This window comes from Girardinichthys multiradiatus, chromosome 14 (genome assembly GCF_021462225.1).
Source record: "Girardinichthys multiradiatus isolate DD_20200921_A chromosome 14, DD_fGirMul_XY1, whole genome shotgun sequence".
Taxonomy (NCBI): Eukaryota; Metazoa; Chordata; class Actinopteri; order Cyprinodontiformes; family Goodeidae; genus Girardinichthys; species Girardinichthys multiradiatus.
Window position 1 is genome coordinate 24,218,154 of NC_061807.1, and position 16,546 is coordinate 24,234,699.

A 16,546-nucleotide genomic window follows, 5' to 3' on the forward strand; every position below is an offset into this window, starting at 1 on the left:
GATCATATCAAACGTTGCATGTTCACATTTTCAGAGCAGAACAGAACATTCTTATCATCATCGGTCCTGAAGGCTAACAGTTTTATCAGTTATTTGGAAATCAGGGCAACACCCGTCCTACATGCTGACTTCAGCCTCCTGCTCAGGCTTTCCTCCCACCCTTTTTTGGGAAAGATAACCACAGCTTGACATTTCTTTAGGCTCAAAGTCAGAGATGGTTCTATTTGATGAGTTTGTTTTCTCATAGGAGGTATAATGGAGACGGGGAACTGATATGTATCATTATGTGGTGGCTCATCAAATCAAATGCTGAGTAATAAATTAAATGCTTTAAAAAATAAATTAGATACTTTATTGTATCTGAGGATGATGATTAATAGGAGAAGTGATGTTTATTTTATTTTGACATATATTTATTGAATCTGGCTGTAATATAAAGATCCTTTGTGGAGGTCCTACTTCTCTAAACCCACATTTTCAGAGTTCGGGGTCCTTTTTAGCCATTTTTCCAATTATAAACACAATGTTTCAGTATAAATGTTGAACACTGAACTACTTTTAATAACTCACAAAACCTACAGAGTAAGGATGGGTGGATTACTCCACATTTGCACGTATGCATTACCCTAAAAGCAACATTAAAGGCTTGTGCTATCCTAAAGAACTCACAGTGGAATATTTTAGGTCACAGACTGTGGGTTTACTTGCGATTCCTCCATTGAAATGAACTGAAAGCGACAGAACTGAATTTTAATGGGACTTGATATGTTCGTCCTGTGAAGCATCTTCAGATTTATATCTAGATACAATGCTTTGCAAAATGATTATTACGCCTAAAACTTTTGCACGTTTTCTCACCACAGACTTCAATGTAATTTATTCCTTATTTTATGTGATAGATTATTACTGTAGCAGAGCTCGACTGTAAGGTGGAAGAAAAAACGAAACAGGTTTTCAACTTCTTTTATAAATAAAAATCTGATGAAAGTGTGGCGTGTATTTTTAATCAGCCCCCACTAAGTCAATATTTTTCAGGGTAATTCTTTTCTGCTATGTTTTTGAGGAATAACTCTACCAAAACGGACATTTTCACCCATTCTTCTTTGCTCAGTAAAGCCGGATGGAGAGCGCCTGTGAACAGTAAGTTTCAATTCTTGTGACATATTTTGTTTAGGTCTGGACTTAACTAAGCCATTCTAACTCAGGAATTTGCTTTAATCTAGACTCATCCATCCATTCGTTTTCTATACCCGCTTTTTCCATACAGGGTCACAGGGGAGCTGGAGCCCAGCTCCAGCGGTCTACGGGCGAGAGGTGGGGTACACCCTGGACAGATCACCGGTTATGTCACAGGGCAACACAAAGACACACAGGACAAACAACCATGCACACACCCACTCACACCTAAGGGCAATTTAGAGAGACCAATTAAACTAACAGTCATGTTTTTGGACTGTGGGAGGAAGCCGAAGTACGCGGAGAGAACACGCAGACTCCATATGCAGAAAGACCCCCGGCCGGGCGTCGAACCCAGGACCTACTGGCTGCAACAATGCAACCAACTACGCTACCATGCAGCCTTGATCTAAACCCTCTAATTGCAATTCTGGCTATAAGTTGATGATCCTTGTCCTGCTGGGAGGTGAACCTCCACCTCAGTCTTGAGTCTTTTGCAGCTTCTAACAGGTTTTCTTCCAGGTTGGTCCTGTATTTAGCTCCATCCCTCTTTCCATCAACTCTGACCAGCTTCCTTGCTGGAGAAAAGCATCCCCAAAGCATGATGGTCCACCACCATGTTTCCCTCCTGCAATGGTATGGCGGTGATGTGAAATGTTCTGCCACACATACAGTTTTACATTTAGGTCAAAGAGGTCAATTTTGATCTCACCCGACCAGAGCACCTTCTTCCACATTATTGTTGTGTCCCCTACATGGCTGGTGGCAAACTGAAAACAGTAGCATAATAGTCAAGACCACCTAAGCAGAAACCAAATCAAGACCGAGACTTTGAGGAAGGTGAGCCCAATTCCAATACCGAGATGACATTGTGAGAATAATGTAGCTGTTGTTACAAACATTTAAAGAAATGCTATATTTTCTAATTTGTCAAAGAGAAACCTTTGGTTGCATTTGAATACAGTTAGGGGTTTACACACAAAGTTGCTTTAAAAATGATGCTGCAGGTCTGGTCTTGAGAAGATATCCTAAGAATCGGGACTGAGACAAGACTAGGACCAAAACCAAGATTGGTCCTGAGTACAATAACATTAGCAAATGTGAATCCTTCATGACAAATAGTTGTCCTCTTGACAGATTCCCTCACCTGAGCTATGTATCTCTGCACCTCCTCCAGAGCTACCATGGGCTTCCTGGTTATTGGGTAAGAATGGGTAAAAATTCAACGCTAATACCCCAAAAATAATAATTTCATTTAGGGATATCCGAGTAAAGTTGGCTGACAACAAAGGCAAGCCAAACCTTTCAGATTAAATTTGCACTTTTTAAAAAAATATATTTTGCTTATAGTTTCTTAAAACTTCACAACTATGCAACACATTGAAGTTTGTGGTTGGACGGTGACAAAATGTAAGAGAGCTCAAGGAGTAAGAATACCTTAGATGCTGAGACGTGATGACTCCCCTGCACTGTAAGTCGTAATAGACTTAAGCAAAGGGCTTTGTTGAAGCATTGCATGACTCAGAGACACATCACAAGTTAAAGGGGATTGGTCATAACTGCACGCTCTCTACAGAGCAGGTGATGTGGACAACAGGGCTATAAGTTCACACCAGTATATTCCTTTAATTTTGTTTTTTTTATATCTCCGTCTACTTTTTCTGCACTCTGGCCTCACAGCCATGTGTTTACAGCAATAATGAAGCAAAAACAGTGATTTTCTGAAGAATCTCAAAGAATGTTGACATTTACTAAAAGCAGATCTGCCGAGTTCTCCGAATAAAGCTGGAAATTGTTTCCTGTTGAGGAGGCTTGTAATGATTCACCCCAAGTCTGACAAAGCTTTTAACTTCACCACAAACACGTCAGTTTTTTTTGTTGTTGTTTGTTTGTTTTTTGTTGTGTGGGTTATAACTGTCCCTAAATGTTACAGCCAGGGTCTAGCGGGAGCTGAGCTTGCGCAGTAGCTAACAATGGATTGAAAAGTAACGGTTATGGTCGCGTCGTGATTTATTTTGGTTATGGCAGTCGATGTTTGCTAGTAGTTTGAATACAGCCTCGCCTGGGTCAATCCGCTTTGCTTCAACTCCTCCTCCAGCTCCTGCTGCTCCTTCCTCCTCATCTCTCCGTGAAGTGAACAAGCAAAACAAGCTTCCGAGCAGAAGTTTGATAGTACGGGAGTTTGGAAGACAGATCAGCCGCCATAGTCTCTATATTTACCGCAATAAAACGCTTTCCGTTTGAAAGCAGACGTTTAAATCCGGATTTAACCTGCTAACGCAGACGCTCTCCGACAGTCAGCAGCAGCAGCAACAGGCGTCTCATTTCCCTCCAATTAGCTCACACGCCGACGAACAAAGACGTAACGTGTTTTTAGCTAAAAAAAAAAAATATGTCATTCTCCAAACAATAGAGGACGTTTTCTAACGCGGAAAATGTCCCCAAAGAGTCACTTACATAAGTGTGGAGCCGTTTGTCCCCCAGACAGCCAGTCTCTCTCCCCGTATAGTTTCCTCTGGTGTCCTGCGGCTAACGGCGCACTGACCGGGGCTTAAAGATGGGGCGTAGAGTAACTCGATCCTCTCTGTGGACATTTTCACCACCGGTTCAGCTGGGGCTGAAAAGCGCCGCTTGCTGGCTGTACTCACACCCCATAGGGACCAAAGACCCCAGCCAGGCATGGCCCCCGGTGTCGTAGCAACCTGATCTAACAACAAACGCATGTGTTAGTTACTGCAATTTGTTTACTAAGGAATACAGCAACCGGATGAGGGGGGAAAAAAAAAGTCGATTTTGCACACAAAGAAAAATAGAAATCATCCCATGTTTTTCTTTTACTTGTATTATTAATTGTTAAAGGTTTTTTTTTTTTTTTTTTTTAGATTCCTACGCTATCTGGAAAAGACCAAAATTGATTTTTTTTTTTTTTTTGTATTTCCCTGGTGTGGATCAGAGTATGGAAAATATTTATACTTCCATATTTTATTCCCATTTTCTGAAAGATATAAATCTGAATGTCTTCTCCCTCCAGAGCTTTGATTAATTAATTAGTTAAAAATTACTTTCTTAGAAATGTATTAGGCCTAATTTATTTATTTCTTATTTACCTATCAACTGAGATCGTTATCGTTATTTACTTCCTTAGTTAAATACTTATTCAATACATTTTTTATGTTACACACATTTCTTTGTTTACTTTGCGTATTGTCATTGTATACATGTTTATTTGTTATTACCTAGTTATCGAATTGTTTGAAATATATTAGTTAATTTATATATTTGTTAACTTACTTAAAGATGATTTTAATGTTTATTAATTTAATGTACGTATTAACTTACTAGCTCATAGACTAGCTTATAATTTACTGACTTATATATAGATTTTTTCTGTTTCTGTATATCTATTTGTTCACATATTTATTAACTTATAGAATGAGATTTTTAGTGTATATTTTTTTTTATGTACTTAATTATTTAATTACTAATTTATACATTATTTTTATATTCTGTATATTTATTTATGCACTTGCTTAGTTATGGATGGTGTTTAATGTTTTAATAACTACATACATGTACATTAAAGACTAGATTGTTTTTTAATATATTATTGTGTGGTTTACATATTTTTGGTCTGCCTACTTCAGAAGCATTTTCTGTTATTTTAAAGTTATCCGTTTTATCCATGCATTTCAAAAATATGGAATTCAAATATTTATCTATTTTTTTCTTCTTCAAGGATTGGCAAGAGAAAATGTAATGTTGAAAGAACGCCACAAGAAGTTCTGTTTGCAGTTTGTCACAAGCCACGTAGGGGACAGAGCAAACATGTGGAAGAAGGTGCTATGGTCAGATGATTTGTTTCATCTGTTACATGAGACCAAATTGAAATGATTTGGCTTACAGGTAAAATGCAATAAATGGTGATTAAAAAAAAAGACTGCACATTATCGTGAAAATGCATTCCCACTGTGAAACAAGGTGGTAGCATCATCATGCTCTGAGGATTCTTTTCTACAGCAGGGGGCAGGGAACTTGGTTAGAGTTAATGGGATGATAGGTGAAGCAAATAGAGCCTAATCATAGAAGAAAAACCTGTTAGAGGTTGCCAAAGATTTGAGAATGGGACGAAGGTTCACTTTCCAGCAGGAAACCAATCTTAAATATACAGTAAGAGCTACAAATGAACAGTTTAAATCATAGCATAATCATGCATCTCCCAGTAAAAGCCTAGATTCAAATTGATCATCCGTTGCAAGAGGTCAGGCAACTTCCATACAAGTTTGGTTCATCGATTTAATACATACTTTTCATATTCTATAGTTATTACCTCCAGAAATTCTTGAAGAAAATGCTAATATTGCTTCATAAATTCTACATTGGTAAGATGGTGTGATTTTGATTACATTTACAACATTTACAGACAAAGAGGTCTTTTGCACTCTAATATTAAGGCTATTGCCTCTATTTCGGACATTCCAGTGGCCTGTCTATTAAAACTGATATGGCTCTCTACTAAAAAGAAGTAAAATATCCTCCTAAGTACCTTCCGATGCAAATATGAGATCACTGAAGAAGCATTCCTCGCATTACATTCCATATATTTTTTGTTTATGGTCATCTAAGAACTGACTGTATATTCAGTCATTCAGACACATATCACCAAGCCCTACGTTTTCCTTTGGCTGCCCTCTGACCGCTGCAGAAAACTGAACAGGGTAAAATCTGTAAAAAGAAGTAATTTCTGCAGCAGGGTCATGGATACAAGCTACTATCAGAGAGCTGATACTGACCAAATCCTTTCATCACCTACATCTTTCTTTTACTTCTCTTTTATCCACCCTATAATTCCTCTGTTACTCCGACAATCAGCCACTTTCCTAGGAGATCTCTGACTCAACCGAACACTATAAAGCAACTGAAGCAAGAACAGAAAATGCCTGGTACCTGCCTGTCCCAAGATATGCATCTTTAGCATTTGGTATTTTTTGTACAAGCCTCTCAGCAGTCATTGCTGAAGGCATTTCAGTGAAACCAAACACTGGCAAAAACGATTGAAAATGTCAGATGTTTTTAGCTTAAATATTTCTAATAGTGCCATTGACATAAAATTCTCAACAGTCAACAAAAAACCAAATAATCCACGCATACAAAGAAATAAGAGTAAATATGTCCACCAGTAACTATTAACCAAGTATTATCAGGTGTTGCTGGTAAGACTTCTGACAGAGTAGTCAAAAGAAAAATCTAAAGCTGTCCAAGAGCATTTGTAGAGAGCATCAGAAAGACCAGGAAATAGCTGGAAGTGTTTTTCCCATGAAAACAATAAGTACTGTATTCAACCACATTAACTGCACAAGACTCCACTGACGAACAAAAAACATTTTGAAGTTTGTTTAAAATTTGCTGCAGAAGACTTAGACAAGCCAGTAAAATACTGGGAGAATATAATCTGGTCAGATGAGGCTAAAGTTGAAGTATTTGAATATCACTGCACACACCATGTTTGGAGGAAGAGTGGTTGTGCACATCATCAAAAAAAAAAGAAAAACATCAGGGCAGTGCTGGAGGTGTAGGGGGTTAAGCACTCGACCATACGGAGGCTTTAGTCCTCGACACAGCCGTCTCGGGTTTGAGTCCTGGCCCTGGTGACATTAGCTGCATGTCTTCCCCTCTCTCTCCGCCCCCACTTCCTGTCTAGCTACTGTGAAAAAATACTTTGCAGAAAAATCTTTAAAAGAAAAACACGAGTGACATTTACAGATGCAAATATTATGATGTGAGCTTTCTTACAGTGTGTGATCCGAGCAGACTTGATACAATTAAACGAAGGATGACTGGAGAAATATAACAGGACATTCTTTATAAGAATCTGAAGATCAAACAAGTGTGGATTTCCCAGCAGGACAACAGTCCCAAACACACAAATATTTAATTGGATTCAGAGAAACAACGTAAAACTGCTTGAATGGCCTAGTTAATCCCCTGACTTCTATTCTATCTTTGAAAATCCATGGAACAAACTAAAAATCAGGGTGCAGAGAAAGGACCCCTAGAACCTTCCAGATTAGAAGACAGTTTATGTTGACAGTTTATCACACCTGAGCAGTGCATGTGATTAGTTTCTCTATAAAAGAAACATCCTGAAGTTGTTATTACTAAGAAAGGTTTTTCCACAAAGTAAATATACATTTCTGTAAGTGTGTTCAATACCTGCTATTTGTGTCATTTTGATTTGTATCCAGAATTTGATTTGTGGACCAATTTGGTTTGATTTATTTGTATTTGTGAAGTATGTGGGTTGCTGTCAACGTCTGTTGTAAATTGTATGTCAACAGCCCTATTAGAAAAATCCACTAATTTGAAAAAAGTTCAGTATTTATTATTTTACCCCATGTACCCTTACTGAGAAATACATTTAAATTTTCTTTGCTCAATTTCTTAAATATTTTAGGGGAACATAATTTGGTGAAGCTAAATATGTCAAGTGCATTTCATCACATAGATCTACTTCGAATTGCTAGATGTTGTATACCCAAAGCTGATGGTGGAGTTCTGAAAATCAATTTAGAAAGCGGAGGTACTTCAAAGAAATACTTCAGTTTACTGTATCAATCTGTCTATCATGATCTCTGCTCAGGTTGTCATAACTAGATGAAAAAACAAGGAGAGGAACAAACAGCAGACACATTTCTTGCTAAAGCCAGTAAGGAGAAACGCCTTCAGTTTCATGATGGGTTCAACATTCAGTGGAGAAATGCTCCCTTGTATGAAGCAATATTCGAGTAACTAGTGCTGTGGCACCAGTACTTAATGATGATCTGTCCCAAACTACTTTTCTTCTTTAGTGGTTGGCCATTGTTGAGGTATTTTGTTCTACTTCTACATTATACTTAATATTGTTTTCCTGACTCTTTTCTAGTACTTCATCATAGTATCTACACAACGTTTTGTAAATTTTACCATCTCCTAAACACTTTACTTGAAGTGTGGGCATCGAGGGCAATAAAACTCTATCCAAAAGGCCAGAATTGTCATTGGCATACAGAATTTGCATGCATGCACTTAAAATATAATACCCTACAAAAAATTGCATCTAATATTTAACATCTATTGTTGGAAGCCTCATATAAAAAATGTAAAAACTAAAATGTTTAAGCAGTTTAAGCAGTTATCCATGCTTAAAGTGCAGTGCTAAATAAAGTGTTTGTTAAAGTGCTTTCAATAAAGTGCAAAGGTGCTTTTAAAGACCTCTTCATTACAGTGACCTCAAGCTGAAACGAACTTGTATTCTGCAGCAGGACAATGATCCAAAACACACCAGCATGTCCACCTCTGAATGGCTGAAGAAAAACAAAATGAAGACTTTGGAATGGCCTAGTCAAGGTCCTGACCTGCATCCTATTGAGATGCTGTTGCCTGACCTTGCTCAAAAACCTTCCAATGTGGCTGACTTACAACAATTCTGCAAAGATGAGTGGGACACAGCGCTGTAAAGGACTCATTGCAAGTTATCACAAACGCTTGATTGCAGTTGTTGCTGCTGCTAAAGGGTGGCCCAAACAGTTATTAGGGTTGGGGGGATCCACTTTTTCACACAGGGCCATGTAAGTTTGGATTTTGTTTCTTCCTTAATATTAAAATCCTTCATTTAAAAACTGCATATTGTACAGGTCCTTCTCAAAATATTAGCATATTGTGATAAAGTTCATTATTTTCCATAATGTCATGATGAAAATTTAACATTCATATATTTTAGATTCATTGCACACTAACTGAAATATTTCAGGTCTTTTATTGTCTTAATACGGATGATTTTGGCATACAGCTCATGAAAACCCAAAATTCCTATCTCACAAAATTAGCATATCATTAAAAGGGTCTCTAAACGAGCTATGAACCTAATCATCTGAATCAACGAGTTAACTCTAAACACCTGCAAAAGATTCCTGAGGCCTTTAAAACTCCCAGCCTGGTTCATCACTCAAAACCCCAATCATGGGTAAGACTGCCGAACTGACTGCTGTCCAGAAGGCCACTATTGACACCCTCAAGCAAGAGGGTAAGACACAGAAAGAAATTTCTGAACGAATAGGCTGTTCCCAGAGTGCTGTATCAAGGCACTTCAGTGGGAAGTCTGTGGGAAGGAAAAAGTGTGGCAGAAAACGCTGCACAACGAGAAGAGGTGACCGGACCCTGAGGAAGATTGTGGAGAAGGGCCGATTCCAGACCTTGGGGGACCTGCGGAAGCAGTGGACTGAGTCTGGAGTAGAAACATCCAGAGCCACCGTGCACAGGCGTGTGCAGGAAATGGGCTACAGGTGCCGCATTCCCCAGGTCAAGCCACTTTTGAACCAGAAACAGCGGAAGAAGCGCCTGACCTGGGCTACAGAGAAGCAGCACTGGACTGTTGCTCAGTGGTCCAAAGTACTTTTTTTGGATGAAAGCAAATTCTGCATGTCATTCGGAAATCAAGGTGCCAGAGTCTGGAGGAAGACTGGGGAGAAGGAAATGCCAAAATGCCAGAAGTCCAGTGTCAAGTACCCACAGTCAGTGATGGTCTGCTGCTGGTGTTGGTCCACTGTGTTTTATCAAGGGCAGGGTCAATGCAGCTAGCTATCAGGAGAATTTGGAGCACTTCATGCTTCCATCTGCTGAAAAGCTTTATGGAGATGAAGATTTCATTTTTCAGCACGACCTGGCACCTGCTCACAGTGCCAAAACCGATGGTAAATGGTTTACTGACCATGGTATCACTGTGCTCAATTGGCCTGCCAACTCTCCTGACCTGAACCCCATAAAGAATCTGTGGGATATTGTGAAGAGAACGTTGAGAGACTCAAGACCCAACACTCTGGATGAGCTAAAGGCCGCTATCGAAGCATTCCGGGCCTCCATAAGACCTCAGCAGTGCCACAGGCTGATTGCCTCCATGCCACACCGCATTGAAGCAGTTATTACTGCAAAAGGATTCCCGACCAAGTATTGAGTGCATAACTGTACATGATTATTTGAAGGTTGACGTTTTTTGTATTAAAAACACTTTTCTTTTATTGGTCGGATGAAATATGCTAATTTTGTGAGATAGGAATTTTGGGTTTTCATGAGCTGTATGCCAAAATCATCCGTATTAAGACAATAAAAGACCTGAAATATTTCAGTTAGTGTGCAATGCATCTAAAATATATGAATGTTAAATTTTCATCATGACATTATGGAAAATAACGAACTTTATCACAATATGCTAATATTTTGAGAAGGACCTGTATTTGAATTTGGTTGATGATATGAAACATTTAAGTGTTACAAAAACCTGCATAAAAATAAGAAATCAGAAAGGGGGCAAACACTTTTTCACGCCACTGTATGTTGCCTTAACAAAACACTCCTGGGACTTTAACATGAACAGAGGGCTTTGGTCAGATGGGGGTAAAATTGACCTTTTCATCAACAAACACTTTGGGTGGTCTTGCATGAATCAAACAATGAATATGTAAAATAACACCTAATGCCCACTTTTAAGAACAAATGGAGAATCTGTGATGCTATGGACCTGTTTGGCTTCAAAAAGCACAGGGAACTTGTTGGTGTTCATAGCATCATGAACTCTTTCAAATACCAGCGCATTCTTTATTAATGCCTGGTGACCTCTGTCACAAAATCTCATTAGATTTTTAGAAAGGGTAATTTTGTGAAGTTTAAGATCACATTAATTCAAAAAGGGGGTTCCCAGACACAAAATCAGCCTTCTTCCATGGCTCACTGATCCCTCAAACCTTCCTTCTCACTGTGTGGTCCAACCTTAAAAATTATTATAGGAAATGACTGCGTGCTTTCCTATTAACAAAAAAATAGATTGGTAAAAATATTAAGCTAGTCAGATGTATCACTACATGACAAATCCGCCTACGAGGAAACAAGTTTTCACAGAGATGACAAGATGTGTTTTTTTCCCTCACTGTCAACCAAGTCACATGGCAGTTACTTCCCCAGTAATTAACAGTACATCCACAAAAACACTACATAATTCATCATTATGTCTCATTTTGACAATTTTCTGCAACACTCCCTCTGTAACAAGGGTGTGAAAATGCTGACAGAATAAAATGTTAAAATTTAGCCTAATAAGAAGCTTAAAAAGTTGATCCAGAAAACACTAAACAACTTAGACAACTGTAACATATTTGAAAGACAAAAGATTATTCAAATATGCCAAAAGACTCTTTAGCATTATAAAGAAAGTAAGGATATGACTACAGGAACTCTTTAAAACATATTATTGTGTATGTGTTTGATATGTCTGGCATTCTTTGCTATATGTTGTGGAAGTCAAAGGTTGACAAAATGAAATGCACAAAGACCACACCTGAAGTTATCATCTTCAAAGGGAAACACAACATCATGAGTTGCCTCACAGGCTTTGGTTTGTACACCAGACAATTCCCTCTTCACTAGACTACATCATTTTTAAAAGGATTTGGATAATACCTACCTGTCTGCTAATTGGTTAAGCTTTGAACAATGGACAAATAGATCTTTGCAATGTGCAATATTTCATCAACCGAATGAAAAATCAGAACCGACTGGCTCTTTAAGAGAGGAGCGTTTCAGACATTAGTCAGAAATAACTGATGCAGTCATAACTGAATGTGTCTTAGATACAATAATGCTTTTAAAGTCATGGTGAAATCAAAATAGATAATAACAGTACTTGTATTATGTCTTAGCATTTGTATCTGATCCATCTGTCCATCCAGCATTTTATGATTTGCCAGTAGGAGGTGCCCAGCCTCTTTATTCAGCACATTCTTGGGAGTCCAAAGCCGAGTCCAGACACAAGGGACATACAGCTCCTCCAACAAGCCGTGGGTCTGCCCCATGGTCTCTTCCTAATGTGACCTGTGAGGGGTTCCATATGGCATCTTGGTTTAGATGTCCAAACCACTGTAACTGATTCATTTCACTGCAGAGGAGAAGTGGCTCTACCTCAAGCTTCTCCCAACCTTACCTCTAAAGCTGAGCTCAGCCACCAATGGAATAATTTGCTTTGAGCCATGATCTGCATGCCATGACCAGAGGTTAGTGCTGGAACATAGATTGAACATCAAATCGAGAACTTTGCTTACTGTTTTGGCTCAACTCTTGCTTCACCGCGCGACACTGGAGTGTTGTTTGCATTAACACAGATGACAGCTCAATTTGTCTATCTCCAACCCTATTTCACTCTCACTCATGAATAAGACAAGAAGATCCTTGACATTCCTCACTTGATGTAGAGAGGAACCCTGGTGGGAACTTTCTATCTTTTTTCCAGTTATGAACAATGGCCTCACACTTACATTGGCTGACTGTCACTTCACACTCAGTTGAGAATCACTCCACTGCATGCTAAAGGACATGGCTCAGGGAAGATCAAACCCTAACTAGACAAACCCATCTCTAGAATTACTCAATGAACACCACAAACATATTCAGTGACAATGGGCAATCCTGGTGGAGTCCAATCCACACTGCTAACCAGCTAAACTTCTTTTCCTGAAAGTGCAGACATACAGGGGTTGGACAATGAAACTGAAACACCTGGTTTTAGACCACAATAATTTATTAGTATGGTGTAGGGCCTCCTTTTGTGGCCAATACAGCATCAATTCATCTTTTGAATGACATATACAAGTCCTGCACAGTGGTCAGAGGGATTTTAAGCCATTCTTCTTGCAGGATAGTGGCCAGGTCACTACGTGATACTGGTGGAGGAAAACGTTTCCTGACTCGCTCCTCCAAAACACCCAAAGTGGCTCAATAATATTTAGATCTGGTGACTGTGCAGGCCATGGGAGATGTTCAACTTCACTTTCATGTTCATCAAACCAATCTTTCACGAGTCTTGCTGTGTGTATTGGTGCATTGTCATCCTAATACACAGCACCGCCTTCAGGATACAATGTTTGAACCATTGGATGCACATGGTTCTCAAGAATGGTTTGGTAGTCCTTGGCAGTGACGCGCCCATCTAGCACAAGTATTGGGCCAAGGGAATGCCATGATATGGCAGCCCAAACCATCATTGATCCACCCACATGCTTCACTCTGGGCATGCAACAGTCTGGGTGGTACGCTTCTTTGGGGCTTCTCCACACCGTAACTCTCCCGGATGTGGGGAAAACAGTAAAGGTGGACTCATCAGAGAACAATACATGTTTCATATTGTCCACAGCCCAAGATTTGCGCTCCTTGCACAACTGAAACCGACGTTTGGCATTGGCATGAGTGACCAAATGTTTGGCTATAGCAGCCCGGCCGTGTATATTGACCCTGTGGAGCTCCCGACGGACAGTTCTGGTGGAAACAGGAGAGTTGAGGTGCACAATTAATTCTGCCGTGATTTGGGCAGCTGTGGTTTTATGTTTTTTGGATACAATCCGGGTTAGCACCTGAACATCCCTTTCAGACAGCTTCCTCGTGCGTCCACAGTTAATCCTGTTGGATGTGGTTCGTCCTTCTTGGTGGTATGCTGACATTACCCTGGATACCGTGGCTCTTGATACATCATAAAGACTTGCTGTCTTGGTCACAGATGCACCAGCAAGACGTGCACCAACAATTTGTCCTCTTTTGAACTCTGGTATGTCACCCATAATGTTGTGTGCATTTCAATATTTTGAGCAAAACTGTGCTCTTACCCTTCTAATTGAACCTTCACACTCTGCTCTTACTGGTGCAATGTGCAATCAATGAAGACTGGCTACCAGGCTGGTCCAATTTAGCCATGAAACCTCCCACACTAAAATGACAGGTGTTTCATTTTCATTGTCCAACCCCTGTAGCTCTTACATCCATCGTCCTTAAAAAAAATGTGCACACAAAGGTAAATCTGGCTGTTCAATTCATTATTTGTACAACACAAAAGCTCTTGTTTCTGATGTTTAAAGTTTAATTGGGCAAAAGAAACGAGTATTTGAGTCCATAGTTTACTCTTTAAATGGAACAAGTAAGAAAACAAATAAAATATTGACTGTGGTTGTGAAAAAAGCTAATAAAAATTCAAGTTAGAAATAACTAAAAATCTGTATCTCAAAACGCCAGCATCTGATAGAGCTTATAGCATGGCCTAGGTTATTCTGAGCTATCTCTATAGCTATGCTGCTATAGGCCTAGACTGCTTAGACCACTTTTCCCCACTATGCCACTTTCTCCTACTTCTGTCCAAATTAACATTATTTACAGTTATTTCAACTTTAAACTTTATGTTCTCTGTTTTTTGTCTTCATAGAAGATATATCTGGCCTGGTGTTCTGTTTAGCTGTGACACCTTCCAAGAGGGAGGCCTCGACTGAGCAACTGCTGCCAATGACTTCATGTTCTCCTTCTACAAATGATACACTTGGCCTTGTCTTTCAGTGTTTAACCCTGTCTCTCTCCTAGGCAATGCCATTGACTGAGCTTTTGCTGTGACTATGTCCTCCCTTTATTCATATAGACTTGAAAACTGGCTCAGAGCTACAGTAAAATGAGTTTCCCTTTGCGTACTTAAGACAGTAAGGAGTTTCCTTTTTCTGTCTGATCTTGTCACACACATCATCACAACGGTCTTTGTCTATCTCAGAAGCAACAGGCTGTGACAGCTTCACTTGCTGTGTTTTCATTCAGTCTTTAAATATAGACGATACAGGAATACAAAAAAAAATGTCTCACATCCATAGAAAAAACAGGATTCAGAAACATTTTAAAATTGTTAAAAAATAAATGTTTGGGTTTTATGTATGAGGACATTATAAAAATGATCTGGTCTTTAAAATTATTTAAGTCTAACATCAAGCTTTCAAAATACAAAAAAACAGATTCCACACTGTCAGCCTATATTTACAGAAACAAAGGCAAAATGGAGAAACTGGGCATTGAAAAGCTAAGTACACCCATGCTCCTTCCAAAGAAAATATAATTGAAAGAAGTAAACAGGTGCCGTTCGTTTTGTCAGTTTGCTGGTCTGGTGTAAAGAAGTGCAGTGGCAGATCTGAAACCAGTTGGACTGTGGGCCAGCCCTTTCTTCTGCACTCACAAAAGAATAGATAGAACAAAATGAAGCCTTAAGTAATCTTTTAAGGAATCTTTGTTTAGTGTGGAAATATACTGTGCAGATCAGTTTGGCATTTTATATTCTCAAAAAATGCAGTCTAGATCCCAACTATATTTTGACAGGATATCTAATTCCACAGCAGAAAACTTGTTCTGGGTGCAACAATTACCCATGCTTCTCCCTAAGGCATGCCATCATTGACAGAGAGTCAAATAGCCCATATCAAAAACCACCAGTGCACCCGTGTGTGAAGTTGACAAAATGCCATAATAGAAAGACATCAGCAATTATTGTAGAAAAGCATTTGGAAAGGATCATGAGACAATTTTGAAACATCATCAGTACATCTGAATGAACCTTAAGACTTCCATTCGGCCAGAGTACAAAGCACCATTTTATTTTGAAAACCAACCCTTATTCCAACTTTTGAGTGTTGTGATGGAGGGAAGGATGATTTTTTTTTTTTTTTTTTTTTTTGCAGTCACTGAATCTGGGAACCTTGCAATCACTGAGTTCAGCATGAACTCCAATTAAATGTACAGCCATCTGTCTAATGGCTGAAGTTCAAGTGCAAACTGGGTCAAAAACAGGACAATGCTCCTAAACGCTGTATCAAATCCACAATAGAGAGCTGAAAAGGGAAAGAGTTTCTTTCAGTCAAACTGATGGAAATGTCATGGAAGCTTAAGAGACGTGCATAAAAAAATGGCTGCAAACTTCAAACAACTGAAGCAATGGTGTACAGAAAAGCACAGAAAAACTAAAATCCCCTCACAACAAAGTAAGAGGCTCATAGAACCATACTAAAAATGATAAGGTGCCTCTAGATGCAATGTATTATGGAGTTTACTTAATTTGTCCTCAGAAGTAATAAAATGTTGGAATTCGTTGTGTTTTAGTACACTTGAACCTGGTAAAGAACCCTTTCAGTGATGATATATGTCAAATAGTTTTTTTCAATGTTTTGCTTTATTGGGATCTTTTAGCCCACTTCATGTTGTCAAACAAAGAGGTTTTAATTCTATATGTTTGGAGTTAATCGAGGCAGGCCGTAGGTAATAGAACTCCACAAAACATTTAGTTGATCACAGTGTATTCATGATTTAGCTATATGGGCACCATTATATTTTCACACAGATTGGTTTGGACAGCTTTTTGCCCGGGACAAATATTAAAATAAATAATAAATACATTTAAAAACAGTTTTTTATTTTTATTTACTTGTGTTATATTTTTCTGATATTAAAATTTGTTTGATGATCTGAAACACTGAAGTGTGAAAAAGTGAAATAAAAACAT

The 16,546-nt window shown here is 38.8% G+C and overlaps 1 protein-coding gene across 13 annotated transcripts in view; it reads right to left on the reverse strand.

Annotated features, from left to right (window-relative positions):
- Positions 1-3,883, reverse strand: part of LOC124880379 (multiple PDZ domain protein) — a 76,811-nt gene extending 72,928 nt beyond the window's left edge. For 5 of the 13 annotated variants that reach the window (XM_047385445.1, XM_047385447.1, XM_047385443.1 and 2 more), the window contains exon 1: positions 3,634-3,880. The gene's annotated coding sequence lies outside the window, so the exon portion shown is untranslated. Of the gene's footprint in view, positions 1-3,633 lie in introns of all 13 variants that reach the window. The other 8 variants (XM_047385448.1, XM_047385449.1, XM_047385446.1 and 5 more) reach the window with 4 other exon arrangements.
- Positions 3,884-16,546: the final 12,663 nt, after the last annotated feature.